At 47.3% G+C, this 18,376-nt stretch overlaps 1 protein-coding gene across 3 annotated transcripts in view; it reads right to left on the bottom strand.

Annotated features, from left to right (window-relative positions):
* Positions 1 to 17,906, bottom strand: part of LOC139355401 (transducin beta like 1 Y-linked) — a 221,549-nt gene extending 203,643 nt beyond the window's left edge. For all 3 annotated transcript variants that reach the window (XR_011618579.1, XM_071089493.1, XM_071089495.1), the window contains exon 1: positions 17,396 to 17,906. The gene's annotated coding sequence lies outside the window, so the exon portion shown is untranslated. The remainder of the gene's footprint in view (positions 1 to 17,395) is intronic.
* Positions 17,907 to 18,376: the final 470 nt, after the last annotated feature.

The raw sequence follows: 18,376 nt of genomic DNA, 5'->3' as shown, positions 1-18,376 counted from the left end.
GTAGCCCAGCCTGGAGTGCAATCACGCGATCTTAGCTCAGGACAACCTCTGCCTCCCAGGTTCAAGTGATTCTCCTGCCTCAGCCTCCCCAGGGTGGGAGTAGCTGGGGTTATAGACATGCACCACACCACACCCAGCTATCTTGTATTTTTAGTAGAGATGGGGTTTCTCCATGTTGGTCAGGCTGGTCTCAAAGTCCCCACCTCAGGTGATCAGTCCACCTTGGCCCCTCTAAGTGCTGGTGTGTCAGGGATTTATTGCTTCCAGAGGCTTTTTGGTCTCACTGACTTCAAGAATGAAGCCGCGGACCTTCATGGTGAGTGTTACACCTCTTGAAGCATCCAGAGTTTGTTCCTTCAGATGTTCAGATGTATCCAGTGTTTCTTCCTTCTAGTGGGTTCGTGGTCCTGCTGACTTGAGTGAAGCCACAGACCTTCATGCAGTGAGGGTTACAGCTCTTAAAGGTGGTACAGACCCAAAAAGTGAGCAGCAGCAAGATTTATTGTGAATAGCGAAGGAACAAAGCTTAGGCAGCACGGAAAGGGACCCATTGGGTTGCTGCTGCTGGCTCTGGTAGCCAGCTTTTATTCCCTTATTTGGCCCCATCCACATCCTGCTGATTGGTCCATTTTACAAAGTGCCCATTGGTCCATTTTAGAGAGTGCTGATTGCTGCATTTACAATCCTTTAGTTAGACACAGAGCACTGATTGATGCATTTTTACAGATTGCTGATTGGTGTGTTTATAATCCTCTAGCTAGACAGAAAAGTTCTCCAAGTCTCCACCCAACCCAGAAGCCTAACTGGCTTCACCTCTCACTGGGATTACAGGCATGTAATCCAGCAAACTAATTTGTTTTCATAGTCTCTCTAGAAGTTAGCATATTCAGAGATTTCATGTCCCTGGAGCTATCATTTGGCCTTACTATTTATTCCCTTAAATACCTCTTGCACCTCAAACACCCAGAAACTCTACCTAGACAGCTGCCCTTCACAACAAGCACAGGAAATAAAGTCAACACTTAGGAAATAAAGTCAACTCTGGCTTCAGAGGTCAACCTGCTTAGGGTCATTATCTGAGGTACACTTCTGAGATACTACGGATGGTGATTTGGCCGGCAAATAAGCAAATGAATAATTACAAGTGTTGTCAGACAACAACAAAAGATGAGAGGATTCTAGTTCACAGCTGAAGCAATCAGTGGTTTTTCACTCACCTGCTTCCAATATGAAGTCACCTGTGTACACGCAAAATACATTGTGCCATCTCGTCTCTTACAAGGGTGAGGCTATGGGGGCATGCAAAATATATCCCCAAATATACTCTGCATTTGCTTTACTTACACTTTATTATAACTGTCTTATGAGGGCCTAAATGCACTGGTCTCTGGAGAGTGGAGACAGGTGCATGAATTGAGATAGTTAAAAATTCTACTTTCTCTTTACAGTGAACACGTAAGTATTACTATAAAGAGAAGTAACAGGTTTAAAAAAAAAAGTAGACATGAATATTTCACTTTAGTAAAGGATGAGCACTAATCATGCTCAGCTATGAGTTATCCTGTTGGTGATAGTAGCGGCAACCCATCTGGAGCAGCGGTTTGGAAAATGCTGACTGACTCAGAGTAGGCCTGGCTGGGGTCGCACACTCTGTAGAGTCATCAGGAGCTGCGAACAGCGAGGCCTGCCCTTCTAGGCGCAGCTGCAACCACCCAGCCACAGCTGTGTACCCAGGCATACCTGTACTCTCAGGGTCCCAGGAAGGCCTTGCCCCTCCAGGCTCAGAAGTGCCTGGTCATGCCGCCTGGCCTCTCCCCAATCCCAGCACCTGCTCCAATTTCAGAGCAAAGTTGAGGCCAAGCCTGAGTGCTGTTGTGACCCAGCTGGGTGTGTACATGCTTGAGGCAACACTGACATGCCTAGTCCCTGCCACCTTGGCCCCCTCCAGACTTTGGGCACTGATGAGCACAAGAAGGAGGCTGGAAGGCCAAGAGTATCTCAGTGCATGCCTGCAGGTACCCCTCAGCTTGGACAGCCTAGGCACCATGGACAGCATGTTTATGGCCATGGGAGGCAGACACGTTCCTAGGCAGGAAGGGGTGGGTCCCTAGTGAAACCTCACCTTCAAGCCAGAGATGGCCTGAAGCCTGGGGACCAGGCTGCTAGTTCAGTGTGGAGTCTGTAGCCAGAAGCAAGAGCTTATGGTGCTTTCTTTAGGCCCACCCATGGACCCCATGGATCAGTGAGCACACATTTCCTCCCTTCTGATACCATGAAAACTCCAGACTCAGCCAGACTCAGCTAGACTTCAGGATGACCTGCCTGTGGAAAGGAGTTCCCACTTTAGGTCTACTGAGAGCTGTTCTGTCGTTCAGTGAAGCTTCTCTCCACCTTGCTCTCCTACCAATTGTCTGTGTACCACAATGTTCCTGGATGTAGAACAAGAACTCAGGACGCACCAAATGGTGGGACTGAAAGAGCTGTAACACAAACAGGGCTAAAACACAGCCCTCCCTCCCTGCTTACCATGTTGCAGGCAATGAGGACAGACAAGTTGTCGACTTTCAAGATGGGCTCCCCAAGCCAGGGCTGTGATACCCTCTTTGGCTCTCTGCAGTTCCTCATGTCTCCAATCTTCTGGGTGCCACCACATTCCCCTTATCCAGATGCAGGTGCCCACAACAAAAGCCACATGTGGTACATCTGGTCTAGCCACAGCCTCACACGGAGCCAGCACCCCACATTCACAAAGACACTGTAGTGCTCTATGCTTGGCTTGTGCTACCAGCCTGCCGGGCCAAGTGGGTGGAATGAACCCAGCAGGCCTGAGCAAAACTAAGGCAGAAAACACCACCCGACACAAAGGTTTCCCTCTGGCAAAGCAACACCCCAAGGAACCTGTGACATCAATACATACAAATCCACAAGTATTGTTCCCTGTAGGCTTTTTAATGCACTGCACCAGTGTATCAGCATCATTTCATATAACAAAGTTATACTGAAAATTCATTATTCACAAAGAAGAAAATAGATGCAAACCCCAAAAAGAATACATAAAAACAAAAACTGATATGTCAATCCTCTCAGTTAAACTAAAAGTTAAACAAACTAAAAATCTGATATGGAAACCTAGAACTACTTGAAGTTGGTTGGCATTTAGCCTGATGAAAACCAAATCTTCAGCTATTCTCAGCAAATGAACTCAGCCAAAAGACCTTAAGTCACCTCCACAACCCATAATGTGGTCTGAGTCCTGTGTATAATTTCTACATTTATTCACTCTGTAACAACAGTAAGGTAGCAGCAACCAAATGACAATTTTCTCAACAACCACAACAAAAATACCCACAAGTTTCTCTACCTGTTGTCATATGGTCTATGATAATTTCTGTCATGTAATGGACAAAAGAGATTAATCATTCTCATTTTCACCAGCTTCTGAGCTAGGTGCACCTCAAAGGTTGCCTCTTCTAGTTAGGATTTTTGAAGTATCCTAATAAACATCACCGGAAGTAGCTGAAATTGGCATACAATCACCAGTGTGTTTTGGTGAAACAAAGCAAGCCGAATGTGACTTTTTTTCCAAAATCAAAATGGGAATTAAACCAAATCATGTCTCCCAGACTGATGTGCAACTGACAGAACTTGGCAATTGCCATTTTCAAGTTTATAATTTTGAATCCCTGAGTTTTTATCCACATGGAGCTAGCACTACAGTTGTATAGGATGAGAATGCATGATAAGATTCTGTTGAAAGGCCGGGCGCGGTAGATCACACCTGTAATCCCAGCACTTTGGGAGGCCGAGGCGCGCGGATCACAAGGTCAGGTGATCGAGACCACAGTGAAAACCCATCTCTACTAAAAATACAAAAAAAACTAGCCAGGCGCTGTGGTGGGTGCCTGTAGTCCCAGCTACTCAGGAGGCTGAGGCGGGAGAATGGCGTGAACCCGGGAGGCGGAGGTTGCAGTGAGCTGAGATTGCACCACTGCACTCCAGCCTGGGGGCAGAACAAGACTCCGTCTCCAAAAAAAAAAAAAAAAAGATTCTGTTGAAAGAAGATCTGAAGGCAAGGAACCAAAATTATTCCAACCCCCAAAGGAACTAAATGGCAGGGACTTCAATTCCCTATTCACCTGCTTTTAGAAAATACAATCAAAAACTGTGAAGTCACCTGGACTTTTATGGCAGCTGGGAATTACGTTTGCATACTGGCACTACCAATTTTTGCAAGGCAGATTTTGGTGACAGATCTACACTTAACTTTCTTTTCTTTTTTTTTTTCTTTTTTTTTTTCTTTTTTTTTTTTTGAGACAGAATCTCTATCGCCAAGGCTGGAGCACAGTGGCACGACCTTGGCTCACTGCAAGCCTCGCCTCCTGGGTTCACGCCACTCTCCTGCCTCAGCCTTGTGAGTAGCTGGCCACCACAACCAGCTAATCTTTTGTAATTTTAGTAGAGACGAGGGTTCACCATGTTAGCCAGGATGGTCTTGATCTCCTGACCTTGTGATACACCCACCTCAGCCTCCCAAAAATTGCTGGGATTACAGGCATGAGCCACTGCACCTGACCCAACTTCACTTCTCATCTTCCCATGGATGACAAGATATAGGAACAACTAAAGGAGCATAAGTGTCCAGGTTCACACTGAGTATCACCTACAGTGCACCAGAAATGGAAATCACAGCTCAGTTCTGCTGAATTTTTCTTCAGTTCTTAAAATGAGTTTAGATGGTACCACTATATTAAAGGATTTGTTGGCCAAGTGTGGCAGCTCACACTTGTAATGTCAGCACTTCAGGAGGCCAAAGCAGGAGGCCTGTTTGAGTTCAGGGGTTCAAGTCTAACCTAGGCAATACAGCAAGACCTCTCTCTACAAAAATTGAGAATTTTTTTTTTTTTAAAGCAGGGCATAGTGGCATTCATATGTGGTCTCAGCTACTTGGGAGGCTGAAGGAGTGGATCAGCTGAGCCCTGGAAGTTGAGGCCACAATGAACTGTGATTACCCCACTGCACTTCAGCCTGAGTGACAGGGCCTGTCTCTAAAACTAGATAAGTAAATGGTCTGTTATAGGCCCAGCGCAGTGGCTCATGCCTGTAATCCCAGTACTCTGGGAGGCTGAGGTGGGTGAATCATGAGGTCAAGAGATTGAGACCATCCTGGCTAACACAGTGAAGCCCTGTCTCTACTAAAAACACAAAAGATTAGCCAGATGTTGTGGTGGGCGCCTGTAGTCCCAGCTACTCAGGAGGCTGAGGCAGGAGAATGGCATGAACCTGGACAGGAAAACTTACAGTGAGCTGAGATCCGAGATCACGCCACTGCGGTCCAGCCTGGGCGACAGAGCTACACTCTGTCTCAAAAAAAAAATAAATAAACAATAAAAATAAATAAACGGTTTGTCATTACGGATGTAAGAAATAAAATGCCACCACATATATATGTAAACTTCTTCTTCTCCAAATTTCCATCTATCAGGCAATTCAGCCAAGCAAAAATGCTTGCAGCATTGAACAATACTGCACGTTCACAGATGGGCATAGTGACTCACACCTGTAATCTAGTACTCCAGGAGGCCAAGGCAGGCAGATCACCTGAGGTCAGATGTTCGAGACGAGACTAGCCAGCATGGTGAAACCCCACCTCTACTAAAAATATAAAAATTACCCAGGCATGGTGGCACATGCCTGTAATCTCAGCTACTCAGGAGGCTGAGACAGGAGAATTGCTTGAACCCAGAAGGTGGAGGCTGCAGTGAGCTGAGATCACACCATTGCCCTCCAAGTGACAGAGTGAGACTCCATCTCAAAAAAAGAATACTGCACATTCACACAGACTCTAACAACAGGCAGATCCCTAATTGGAATCAGTGAAGCTACCCAAAAGGGAACATGTATCCTTCTTGCTCCAACATGATGGTGCTAGGGATACAGTTCCCAACAGACATGAAGGAAGGTTTCAGCATCTTAAAGAGCTGGCTAGGAAAGTTACCAAGCCAGGGAGAGCCTCACCTTCTCCCTCCTCTGGTATTCTAGCCTAAGCAGGTGTTCCTGAAAGGAAAGAGCCCTGTGCAGGCTATCTGGGGTCATAATCTCAGTTCCAGGCTCAAAGGAAACAAGCAGAAAAACTCTCATACTTTCTTTAAAGCATTCTGGCTACGGCCACCATGATAGGAAAAATGACAGGAATTTAAGGCAGACACCCAGGTCAAGAATAAACACTGTTGGAAGCCAAAAGTCTGAGGGTTGTGACGAACTCAGCATTCTACTGGAGGCTGTATGATCAAACAGCAAACTGTTTATCATGAATGCAGGATGTGAGCAAACTCGTATCTGCACCTGCCACCAGAAGGTTTGCTGAGGACAGTCACTCCCTGGCACCAGGCTCGCTGAAGTTATCTACTGGAACATCTGGAGACTACTGTTCAGAGAATGTAGTCATGCAGGCCTGCACTAAGTCAAGCAGCTGATCACAACCACCCCCTTCTCTGTATCTCCTTTACTCAATAAATATGAAGGGCTCTAGAAAGTCAGTACCCTTGTTCAGTAGAAGCCAGGAGCCCCGACCCCTTCTTCCAAATATACTCTTCTGTCTTTGTCTTTATTCCCGCATCCCCCTTTGTTACAGTCCAGCAATGTCCACGGCAAAACAGTGTGAGTTTTGCTGTAAGCATTGCTTGTGCTTCTTTCACAGGATCTCCTAGGACTGGAAAATTGCCACACTCCCAAGAATCACTCAGAGGCACCCTGCAGCACAAAGCGCCTTCTGACTTGCTGTGCATTCCTCAACTAAAATGCATAACTAACTTACCAATGTTTACCAAAATACTGCTTATTTTAATCATGTAAAACTGCTCCTCTAAGCAAAGGACATAAACAACTGTAAGTTTATCCCAATGTTTAGTTAACATAAAATCATCGTCCTTAACCAGTCTGAAAAACACACGGCCTCCCAGACCTTGAAATCCAAATTTTCACACCTGGGAGGGAGAGGGAGGCTTGAGGCCACTCTTTCAGCCCTTTAACTCTACATGGGAAGACAGGCACATATTCTGTGACTTCACACCACCATTTCAGGCAGGACAAAAGACACCGAAATACCAGAACAAGGATTATTCTAGAAAACGTCACTTCATATGAGATCACAGAAAGCAACATTACGGCCCAAAGTAAAATACAGGTTAGCAGCTTCACAGCTCAGAGGTAGCAATCCATTTTATTTCTAAAATAAACAAAGGCAAAAACAACTTGATATTTGTAGTCTATTTTATATTCATATGATTAACGCACTGGGAAAACAGCAAAGGTTCTTCATGAACATACGTCTTGTTTTTGAAACTACAGTCATGACTACAAGCTTCTGATACATTTTGCTTGTGAGATGTATTTTGGTAAGACTGTGCAAAAAGGTGAGGATAACACTTTCTAAAGGGGACATCAAAAAAGATCCTCCATGTCAACCAATGAGAAAGCAAGAACTGGTACAGAAAAAAAGCAAAGCTTTAACAGCCTCAACAACATACCTGACTTTTTTCACTGTGGTTTCTTACACACATTAAGAACCTAAGCTGTTCTTTTCCTTTCTTTTGATATTGCCTGAGGTGTGCAAAGGCATAAAGTTCATGTGTCATCAGAAAGAGGAGTCAAGGATGGTACTGAAGACTGGAGAGATTCACCTAAGGCATTCTACCATGTGTTACAGAACATGGGATCCCTAAGACTTGCAGAACAAGTAATTACAGCAACGGTGTTTTGACGGGAGGGCTGCTTTACAGAGTGAGCAGCAGATATGGAATGTAGATTCTATAAACAAAAGACCAGAGGAAGGTTGTTTCCCAGGGCAAGGGAACATAAAGAGTAAAGGAGTCTGGCCTTGAAAGCAGGTAACAAAGGACAAGGAAAGTTAAACAAGTTAACCCTTTGAAGAAGAATGTCTTACTGTATTTAACAGGCCATAAGGTTGTCTCTGTAAGACCTATGGGCAGATGCCCCATGTTTGGGGCTGGGGCCGGAGAGACTGCAGAGAAACATGCTGTGGAGGATAGCACCATGGGCATCTCTGGGCTGAGGGGAGTGTTCTCTCTCCTGATTATGACACCTATCTGATGCATGTGTTAAAACACGTAAAGCTATACAACCAAAGAGCCAATTTTACCATACAGTAATTTAAAAAATAACAGTATACAGATATAGTCCTAAAATTTATGAGGGAGGGAAGGTCAGCCACGGTAGCTCACGCCTGTAATCCCAGCACTTTGGGAGGCAGAGGCAGGTGGATCACGAGGTCAGGAGTTAGAAACCAGCCTGATCAACATGGTGAAACCCCGTCTCTACTGAAAATACAAAAATTAGCCAGGCGTGGTGGCACATGTCTGTAATCCCAGCTACACAGGAGGCTGAGGCAGGAGAACTGCTTGAATCCAGGAGGTGGAGGTTGCAGCGTGCCACTGCACTCCAGCCTGAGCCACAGAGCGAGACTCTGTCTTTAAAAAAAAAAAAAAGAGGGAAAAGATAACATAACAGAAAAAAAAAAAAGCAAGCAAGTTACTAGACATCCTAAATGATAAAGATACCTTTCCAGACCCAATTCAAAACTTCGGAAAACAGGAAAATATAAGCATATTGGGCTCCAAGCATTATAATTCTATCTGCTTCAGCGGAGTATCGTTCCTCACACCTGTAGTCTTAGCACTTTGGGTGGTCAAGCAAAGAGGATGGATCACTTGAGTCCAGGATTTTGAGACCACCCTGGCAATGTAGACAACTCCTTCTCTACCAAAAATTAAAAAACAAAAATAAAAAAACGCAAGTATGGAGGTACAGACCTGTAGTACCAGCTGCTCCAGAGGCTGAGGTGGGGGACCTGTTTGAGCCCAGGAGGCCAAGGCTGCACTAAGCTGAGATCGCACCACTGCACTTCAACCTGTGCAATAGAGTGAGACCATCTCAAGAAAGGATAAGTAAAAATTCAAAATACATGAAAATACAGTTCTAGCTCATTTAATACAAGAAGCCTGGGAAATCTTTCTCCCCACATCCCCCACTCCACACACCTTCTGTCTCAACGAGAATACTAATGCTACAGAAGCTCACTGATGTGCTCAAAGATGCACACAGTGCATGGCACTGTGGCTGCAAATGAGGTTTCCAACATGGCTGTCCCCAGCCCCCAGGTCCAGCTGGAACACAGAATTCCTGAAAACAGGCATGACTCAGGGCAGCTCTGGAGCTCACTTGGACATGGGGACCAGGGGCTGGCTCAGGATGAAACATGCCACAGCAGAACCTCACTTTAGACCCCTTTTTCCTATAGACACCTGGAAGAGGGCCTTCACAAAGTATAATACAGGTCCATACCCAGCTGCCCCACCCTGTCTCACTTCAACATTTGTAGGAAGAGAATGAGATGAAGGCGGCACACTAAGTCGACTCCTTCTGAGATTTCTAGTGATCCTACACCACTCACAATTCACTGAGCAGAGAAACCTTGTGCCACTTGTTCGTAACCAACTCCAAAGTACCAAGGAGTTCACCCTCCTTGTAAGTAAGACCTAGTACATCTGTGATGACATCAATACAACCAAAAGGAAGGGGCTGAGAAACATGCACTAAGGGAGTACTTGAATGTAGGGCTCCAGGAGACCTGTGCTGAAACAGAGCTTGGACAGCTAGCAATGACCCCCACTCCTGCCCCACCGCCCACTGCAAAACCCTCTGACCTCATTTGTGATCATTCTGCAAAACCCACTTCCTACCTCCTCCTTCCCTTTCTCCTGTAAGCATCTGAAACTCTTACTGTACTGATCAGCAGCTGTGATTTATTTCCTAATATATCGCCCTAAAATTTGTGTGTCTTGACAACTACAGAAATTGAAGTTAATTTTTCCTTGGCATCCACCTTCCCATCTCCCCAACAGGCCTTGACCAAAACAGGATTAAACAGTTCAGTGCTCCCCAGCCTTTTTAGCACAAAGGACCACTTTCATGAAAGACACTTTTCCATGGGGTGGGGATGGAGGATGATTTCAGGATGAAACTGTTCCACCTCAGATCATCAGGAATTAGGTTTTCATAAGGAGCACAATGCCTAAATCCCCTGCATGTGCAGTTCACAACATGGTTCTCACTCCTATCAGAATCCAATGCTACTGTTGATCTGACAGGAAGTAAATCTCAAATGGCAATGCTCACTCACCTGCCACTCACCTCCTGCAGGTTCCTAAGAGGACACAGACCTGTACTGGTCTGAGGCCCAAGGCTGGGGACTGTTGCTAAAGTTGACTATACAATTCAGGGTTTCTCCTTGGCACTGTTGGCACTCAGGGCCAGACCATTCTCTGCGGTGGAGCTGTCCTGTGCACACAGGGTACTGTGCAGCATCCCAGGGGTGCACCCACAAGATACCAGGAGCTCCCCCTACCTTTTCCAGCTGTGGGAGCCCAAAAATATCTCCAGACTTTAGCAAATGCCCCCTTCAAAAGCAAAGGACCAAAGCATGCCAAATAAGAGCCACTGGTTGGCTGCTACATTCCAGAACTCAGTGTGAAAACATCATTCCAATAAGCAAGCATGTTGTCTACCTTCATTTTTCTTCTTCCATTTATTTATTCATTTATTCATTCATTCATTCGTTTATATATTTTTGAGAAAGCATTTCACTCTCATTGCCCATGCTGGAGTGCAATGCCATGACCTCAGGTCACTGCAACCTCCACCTCCCAAGTGATTGATTTTACCTCAGCCTCCTAACTAGGATTATGGGCATGTGTCACCATGCCCAGCTAATTTTTGTATTTTTAGTAAAGGTGGGATTTCACCATGTTGGCCAGACTGGTCTCAAACTTCTGACTTCACATGATCTACCCAACTACTCACCCTCCCAAAGTGGGGTGAGTTTTTTTGGGTGAGGGAGATAGGGTCTCACTGTCACCAGGCTGGAGTGCATTGGTGTGATCTCGGCTTACTGCAATCTCTGCCTCTCCTCAGTAGGCTCAAGCAATTCTCATGTCTCAGTCTGCCAAGCAGCTGAGATTACAGGCATCCGCGACCACAACCCATTAATTTTTGTATTTTTAGTAGAGACACGACTTCTCTATGTTGGTAAGGCTGGTCTCGAACTCCTGGCCTCAAGTGATTTGCCCTTATCAGCCTCTCAAAGTGCTGAGATTATGGGCATAAGTCACCACACCCAGCCTCTACTTTCATTTCTAAGTCTTCCCTTTTTTCTGAACACATAGTGTAGCATGCCCCAAGTTGAACTCTCTCATTCCATCAGCCAAGAACAGACATAGGCAAAAGGAAACAGTACCCATCTTCTTGTGAAAACTCAGTATACTCTTTCTTCCATCATCTTTACTTTAAATTTCCTCCAGTTCCATCTGCTTTGCTCCCAATTGCATCTGTAACAGCTTCCAAGTCACTACTGCAACATTCAGGCATGCAGTGGATTCTCCATAAATATTTGATGGTGATGACTGCAAAGGGGCGCATTCTTTAACGGCTGCATTTCTCCACTGGAAATCTGAACCTCCTTTTATCAACCTAGGCTCTCTTTGCCCTTCAGACACACGTGGAGTTCTTCAGCTCTTTCCCACATCCAGCTTTTCTTTTGGTTCTGGTGGGTTTGCCAGGCTGGCCAGTGTGATCCCTTTGGTCAAGTCCCACAGAAAGGGTGGCCAGGAGTGTAGCAGGCAAGACCTAAGGGGAAAAACTTGAGTCCCATCTCTAGCTCAAGACATCAATTACTTCCTTCACACTAAAAAATAGTTATGGGGGAAAAAAGTTTTCCTTTCCAATTGGAAAAAAGTTTACCATATGCCTTTTAGTGGTGCTTCCTGGCTGGAACTGATTTTTTTCAATGTATGCAGCGGTGAAAGATTAACAACTTCTCAGGATGTAACATACCAGGATTTTTTGTTTTTCCCAAGTGGAGAAAAAGGCAAATGGAAGGCATCAGGAAAGCAGCACAATGATGGTCTTGCCTCACTGCGCAGAGAAGCTGTGATGATGAGCCAGGCGGGGAGATTCAGGGCAAAACACCAGAATCTGGACTCCCAGCAGAAAACTGGAAAGGGGCCAGGTCCAGGTTCTAGTGGAAGTGTTCTCCTATCCAGCAGGAGTGGAGCAGAGAATCTGAATTCCTGACACTCAGGATCTGCTGGAGATGACCTCCCTTGGCCGGGAACATTTTTCTGCCTCTGGAGAACATCAGCCACCCAGGTTTCCAAGTGCTTTCAACCAAAGGCTGACAGGAGGTGACACCAGAGTCCTGACAAGAGAGACACCAAAAAAAGAACAAATGGCAGGGGAGTTAATCTGGGAATTCACCTCTCTAAAAAACATAGAATTCACTTTCTCCCCATCCTCATTTACAAATAAAATTTCTCATTCATTGCCATAAAAAATACAAAGAACCAGACAAATGACATATCTACCAAGTAAGAAAAATAACATCCTGACTCAAGACTGCTGTGCAGAAAACAGCTAACAGTCGTGATTCGACGTTTTTAAAATACTGGACTACTGGAAAGTCTCATCTTGTTGGAAGCATTTATTAGCTTTTTAATACAAAAGACTTTCATCTCAAAAGACTTAACCTCAATACTTAGGCCTTAAACTTAACGAAGGGGAAGGGAAAGCCTAAGGTATCCAGAGTATGTGAGGATCTCAAAATAACAGATATGGCACTACAGTACCCTAGCATAGGACTGTTACTGACAGAAGCACCTTTGATTTTACTTATGCCTTCCACCCACACCATCCTGAGGAATATTTACCACAATCTGCTTAGGTTGGCAACATGGCGATTGGCAGTGTCATTTTTTAAGATGGGGAAAGTGAGACGCAGAGCAGCTAAATGTATTGCCCAAAATTCTACACTCAGTGAGGGACTCAGGCTTGGAGTTCTGTTTTTTAAATCAAAATTGGACCAAACCGCCTCAGTTTAAAACTAGAGGTCGTCAGCTTCACGTTAAGAACCCATTTGCTGAAATTGTTTTCCTGGCCAAATCACTGGCTGAAATGAGTCATTTTTTTAAAAAGACAAGCCCACCTGTGAGTTAAATTTTATTGACTTCACACCTTCCTCCACAAAAAGCACAACTCTCTTGACTGCTGTTTTTTGGTTGTTGTTGTTTTGGGGTTTTTGTTTTGTTTTGTTTTGTTTTTTGAGACAGAGTCTCACCTTGTGCCCCAAGCTGGAGTACACTGGCACCATCTCGGCTCAATGCAACCTCTCCACCTCCTGGGTTCAAGCAGTTCTCACACCTCAGCCTTCCAAGTAGCTGGAATGCGCCACCACACCCAGCTAATGTTTGTATTTTTTTAATAGAGAACATGTTTTCACCATGTTGGCCAGGCTGGTCTTGAACTTTCCACCTCAGCCTCCCAAAATGCTGGATTACAGGCATGAACCACCTCACCTAGGTATGACTACTGTTTTGGGTTTTGTTTTATTTTGTTTTTGAAACAGATTCTTCCTCTGTTATTCAGGATGGAGTGCAGATGTGTGCTCACCACAGCCCAGAACTCCTGGGATCAAGAAATCTTTCAACTTCAGCCTCTTGAGCAGCTGGGATTATAGACTCACACTACAATGCCCTGTTAATTTTTAAAATATTCTTAGTAGAGATGAGGTCTCAAACTCCTGGCCTCAAGGCTTCTTCCCTGCTTGGCGTCCCAAAGTGCTAATATTACGGGCATGAACCACCATACCTGGCCAACAGTTTTCCTTATTAAGGTTTCACTGCAGTAACTACAGAATAACATACTCCAACAGAACTTTCTGCAATTTCCTGCTATCCAATATGACTGCGCATGACTCTCCAGTATGGTGGCCACCTAACCTTATGCAGCCTCAGAGTACATGAAGTACGTACGGCTAGTGCTACTGATAAAACAGAATTGTTGCTTTCAATTAAGTCTGAATAGTCACATGTGGCAACTGGCTACTATATGCAATGACAAAGCTACAGAAGAAACCACCTGATTCACTGACTTTCTGGGAGTCTGTTGATACATCTACATATATACACACACACACACACACACGTATTTCCATAATCATAATGTAGAGTCTCCTGTGAGTGTGTGTATAATTTATAGATTTTTGTTTCCCAGTGGGAAGATCCACACTAGACAGAAAGGCATAATAAACACCAAGCTTAAGAGCTGGACTTTGAGGAATTCTAGTTCTGTTTTTTAAATTTACACATGAAAAATATGCTTAGAAAAGTTGTGGGAGTTCAAAGTTACATAACTGCTCAAGGGTAAAGCAAACATGGTGGGCACTTTCACAACTTAAGGACAAATGGAGACAAAGGTAGCTTTTCTAGCCAAACATACCTAGGTCAATGGAACTTGCCATTGTGGAGATTAACTCAGGGGCTCTAATCACCACATTGTCAGCTCCTGAGAGTGGTACACAGCCTCTTAAAAAGCTCTGTGAGAGAGACTCATGGTGCCATCTCACAGATGAGAAAACCAAGCCTCCACTAGACAAAACAGATTCGAAACCAAATACATTCCAAAGTCCCACACCATAATATATCTCTATGCAGTCCATTAAAACGCCCAAACTTTCCAGAGCAGTTAGAAGATTTGTGTATCTACATGTGAAATGTAAAGGGAGACAGTTATAATTACTGGACTGATCAGCCTTGGGTGAAAGAAGACTAACAGCTAAAAACTGTTCCCACGAAGGATCCTAGTAGCACACACTCTGTAGTTGGGGACCAGGGCATACCCTAGCCTACCCCCAATCCAAAGTCCCCAAACAGGGCTTTGCTTTGTTCATGGTGTGCCCTGGGCCCAGCACAGTACCTAGCACCTAGCAGTAGGCTGATGTATTTTTTAATGAACTGTTACCTTAAAAGGCAAAAAAATATCTACTAAAATTCAAGATTATGTTGTACAGAACCAATGGTACTGCAAAATTGTAATCATTCACTTCTTTTTTTTTTTTTTTTTTTTTTTTTTGAGACGGAGTCTCGCTCTGTCACCCAGGCTGGAGTGCAGTGGCCGGATCTCAGCTCACTGCAAGCTCCGCCTCCCGGGTTTACCCCATTCTCCTGCCTCAGCCTCCCGAGTAGCTGGGACTACAGGCGCCTGCCACCTCGCCCGGCTAAGTTTTTGTATTTTTAGTAGAGACGGGGTTTCACTGTGTTAGCCAGGGTGGTCTCGATCTCCTGACCTCATGATCCGCCCGTCTCGGCCTCCCAAAGTGCTGGGATTACAGGCTTGAGCCACCGCGACCGGCCATCATTCACTTCTAACTGTGTCTACAGTAAAGTTATTTTTGCACACAGGTTCCTCTTTTTTTTTTTTTTTTTTTTTTTTTTTTGGAGGTGGAGTCTCACTTTGTAGCCCAGGCTACAGTGCAATGGCATGATCTCAGCTCACTGCAACCTCCGCCTCTTGGGTTCAAGAGACTCTCCCCTCTGGGCCTCCCGAGTAGCTGGGATTACAGGCATCTGCCATCACCCCGGCTAATTCTTGTATTTTCAGTAGAGATGGAGTTTCAGCATGTTGGCCATTCTGGTCTTGAACACCTGATCTCAAGTGATCACTCACTAGCACTGCCAAAGTGCTGGGATTACAGGCCTTCGCCACCGCGCCTGGTCCAGTTTCCTCTTTAAAACTGCCAGCAGAGGAGAGAACTCCTCTGAGCCCAGTAAAGGGGCCAAATGCCTTGGGGCAGGTGGTGAGGCAGCAAGGGTGGCAGAACTACACCACAAATTTCCATTTTTGACCTACAGGTGTGTGTTCTACTACGGCCTGCAATCGCCTTAAGGGCCCCTTTTAATAAACGGATCCAGTGATGAACAACTTTTGTTGTGTCAGTTACCCAGCTCGGCGGCGTTCCACAAAAATCTGTGGCATATGTGAGACATGACTACTCTTTAAAATAAATGAGTCATACTCAACATTTTTCCATATTTTATTTTTCCTAACTGCCCCTTTTCTAGGAAGGACTTCTAAACTTTCCATAAAAACCACTTCCTATACTGAGGCCACCGTCTGGGACATTAGCAGTGAGGTGGCTGGCCTCCTCTCCGCCTCCTAGTGTGGAGTCCTGCCCCTCGCCTTACAGGCTGAACCGGGGATTCTTGCCTGTCAGCAGAGGAAAACACCCAGAAAGCAGGTCAAGCCATTCTTGACCATGCAAAACAGTTGCAAATAAAACAGGCTGGGATTTTGTTTCTCACTAAGTTTTACTCCAGATCACCACCGACTCGAAAATAATCACATCGGTCCCTACCTGTGTGGAATTTTAGACTCACGTAGCTGGCTGCAGGAACATGAGGCCGTGCAGTGAGTGAGCCCTAGCCTCTGGCATGACCGCGCATAGACGACGCACGTGAAGTCCAGCCCTAGTCCAGCGCCGGCGGGACTCCAACGACCCAGAGTTGTCACATATCCGGACATCACTGACTCCCGAAGGCACACGCCTCGCCCACTCCGTGAGGAAAGGTCCCCCTGGGAAGCAAGACCGGGCCCAGGATCTGCTAGACGGCGACTCGCCAGAGCCGAGGTTTAACAAGTCTGCGCTCTCCCGTGGGGGCGCTTTGCAGAGCCAGACAGAGCGGGATGGGGCGGGGGGTGCCCCCAGGCCCGACAGAGCGGTGGGGCCGGACTAGGAGGGGAACTCCCGACCTCTTTGACAGTTTTTGTCTGGGGGTGGCGGTGGAGGTGAGCCTCCCAGCCTCCTCTCCAGTTCCCACACCCAAGCTCCTGGCTTTTACACCAGTCTGTTCCTAAGCATTTCTGGCTCTTTGTGGGAGGTGTTTTGCAAAGGGGGAGCGTCTGCCTATCCCCTTTTTGGAGGTGGGGAATCTGCTCAGAAACCTAGCAGGCGCCGTGGGGCCCTAGCCGCCCAGCCCGCCGGTCGCCCAGCTCTGCGCAACTGCGCCTTCCTCCCAGGTCCGGGCAGGCCGGCCCGAGTCCGGTGGATGAAAGGGACTCCCCTTCACCACGGCGAGAAAAATCCCACCACCTGCCCCTTCCGCCCACCAGCGGTAGCGCTGGGCCCAGCAAACCCCAAGAGCGGCAGACGAAGGGGCACCGGGAAAAAAACCGAGTACTTCCATTTTCGTAAACTTACCAGCCCCCTCCCCTTCCCCAGACAAAGGAGTCTCTCCCGCCAACCTCCATCCCCTCCCCACACGGCGCGCAAGCACTTTGGGGGAGCGGCCACCTCCGAGTATTGTTGAGTCCAGGCAGCGCTCCGCACCCCAGTCCGAGCGCCGCCGTAACAGTTGGGGACCTGCGTCTCCAGGAATTCGGGCAAGCGGACCCTCTGGACGGCCCAAGCCGCCTGCTGGACCCCAAGGAGTCAGGGCAGTACGCAGAAGTTTGCGACCTGCGCCCGGTCCACGGAACGCAGAGCACTCACCTTGTCGCTAGCACGGCAACTTGTGGCGGCGGCGGCGGGTACCTGGTCGCACTATATATCTCCCTCAGGCGGTCAGCTTTCGAGGCCCAGCAGTGCGGCTGCCGAAAAGAGCCCGTCGCACCGGCCGGGTAGAGCCCGGCGCCCCGGAGCAGCAGCGCGCCGCCCCTGGGCCGCCTCCGCCCCCCCGCCGCGGAGTCCGGGGAACTTCGCGGTTGCTGGAAAGTTTCGGTAGCAAATGGCGACCGGAGAGCACTGCGGTGACGATGGCGGCAGCGGGGCGGGGACGTTGGCCGCTCCTCGCTCTAGAGCGCAAGCTGCGGGCGCTGGAGCCGGCGCGGTGGCTGCAGCGAAATAGGGCGGCACTGCACGGCGGCGGGAGGGACTGACACTGGCAGTGACCACCGCTGGGAGGGGCGGCTAGCACGCAAATGCTGGCCGGGAGGACTGTGAGCGCGACGGCCCCCGCTAGCCACGGCCGGCCACTCCTCAACGGCCGGCCGTGGGATACCCGCGTCCCACCAGCCCCCGCCCCAGCTCCGGCGCCCTAGTGGTTTAGATCGGGAAACAGCCCCTCCTCCAAGGAGGATCGGGAACTGCGAACCTGCCCCTCCCCTATGCCGAGGGTGGGTGAGGGGAACCTGGACCACTGCTAAACTGTTGCCCTCCCCCAGCTGAAAAAGGAAGCCGCCCGGCCGCCCCCTGGCACCTGACCGAGGGTGTACCTCCCTCAAAATCGTTGTCTTAGAAGACAGCCCCAGTTGTCATTTCCCCACCTCGAAAAAAGGGACAGTCCCCTCTTTGCAAAACACCTCCCACAAAGAACCAGAAATGCTTAGGGACAAACTGGCGTAAAAGCCAGGAGCTCGGGTATGGGAATTAGAGAGGAGGCTAAGAGGCTCACCTCCACCGTCACCCTCAGGCTTCAGCCCTCGAGCATTTGCAAAGTGCGTTATGTTGCCAATGTTTACATGGCCTGGCCTT

The sequence above is a fragment of the Macaca nemestrina genome, chromosome Y (assembly GCF_043159975.1).
Source record: "Macaca nemestrina isolate mMacNem1 chromosome Y, mMacNem.hap1, whole genome shotgun sequence".
Taxonomy (NCBI): domain Eukaryota; kingdom Metazoa; phylum Chordata; class Mammalia; order Primates; family Cercopithecidae; genus Macaca; species Macaca nemestrina.
This window is presented reverse-complemented; position numbering and strand designations above follow the sequence as displayed.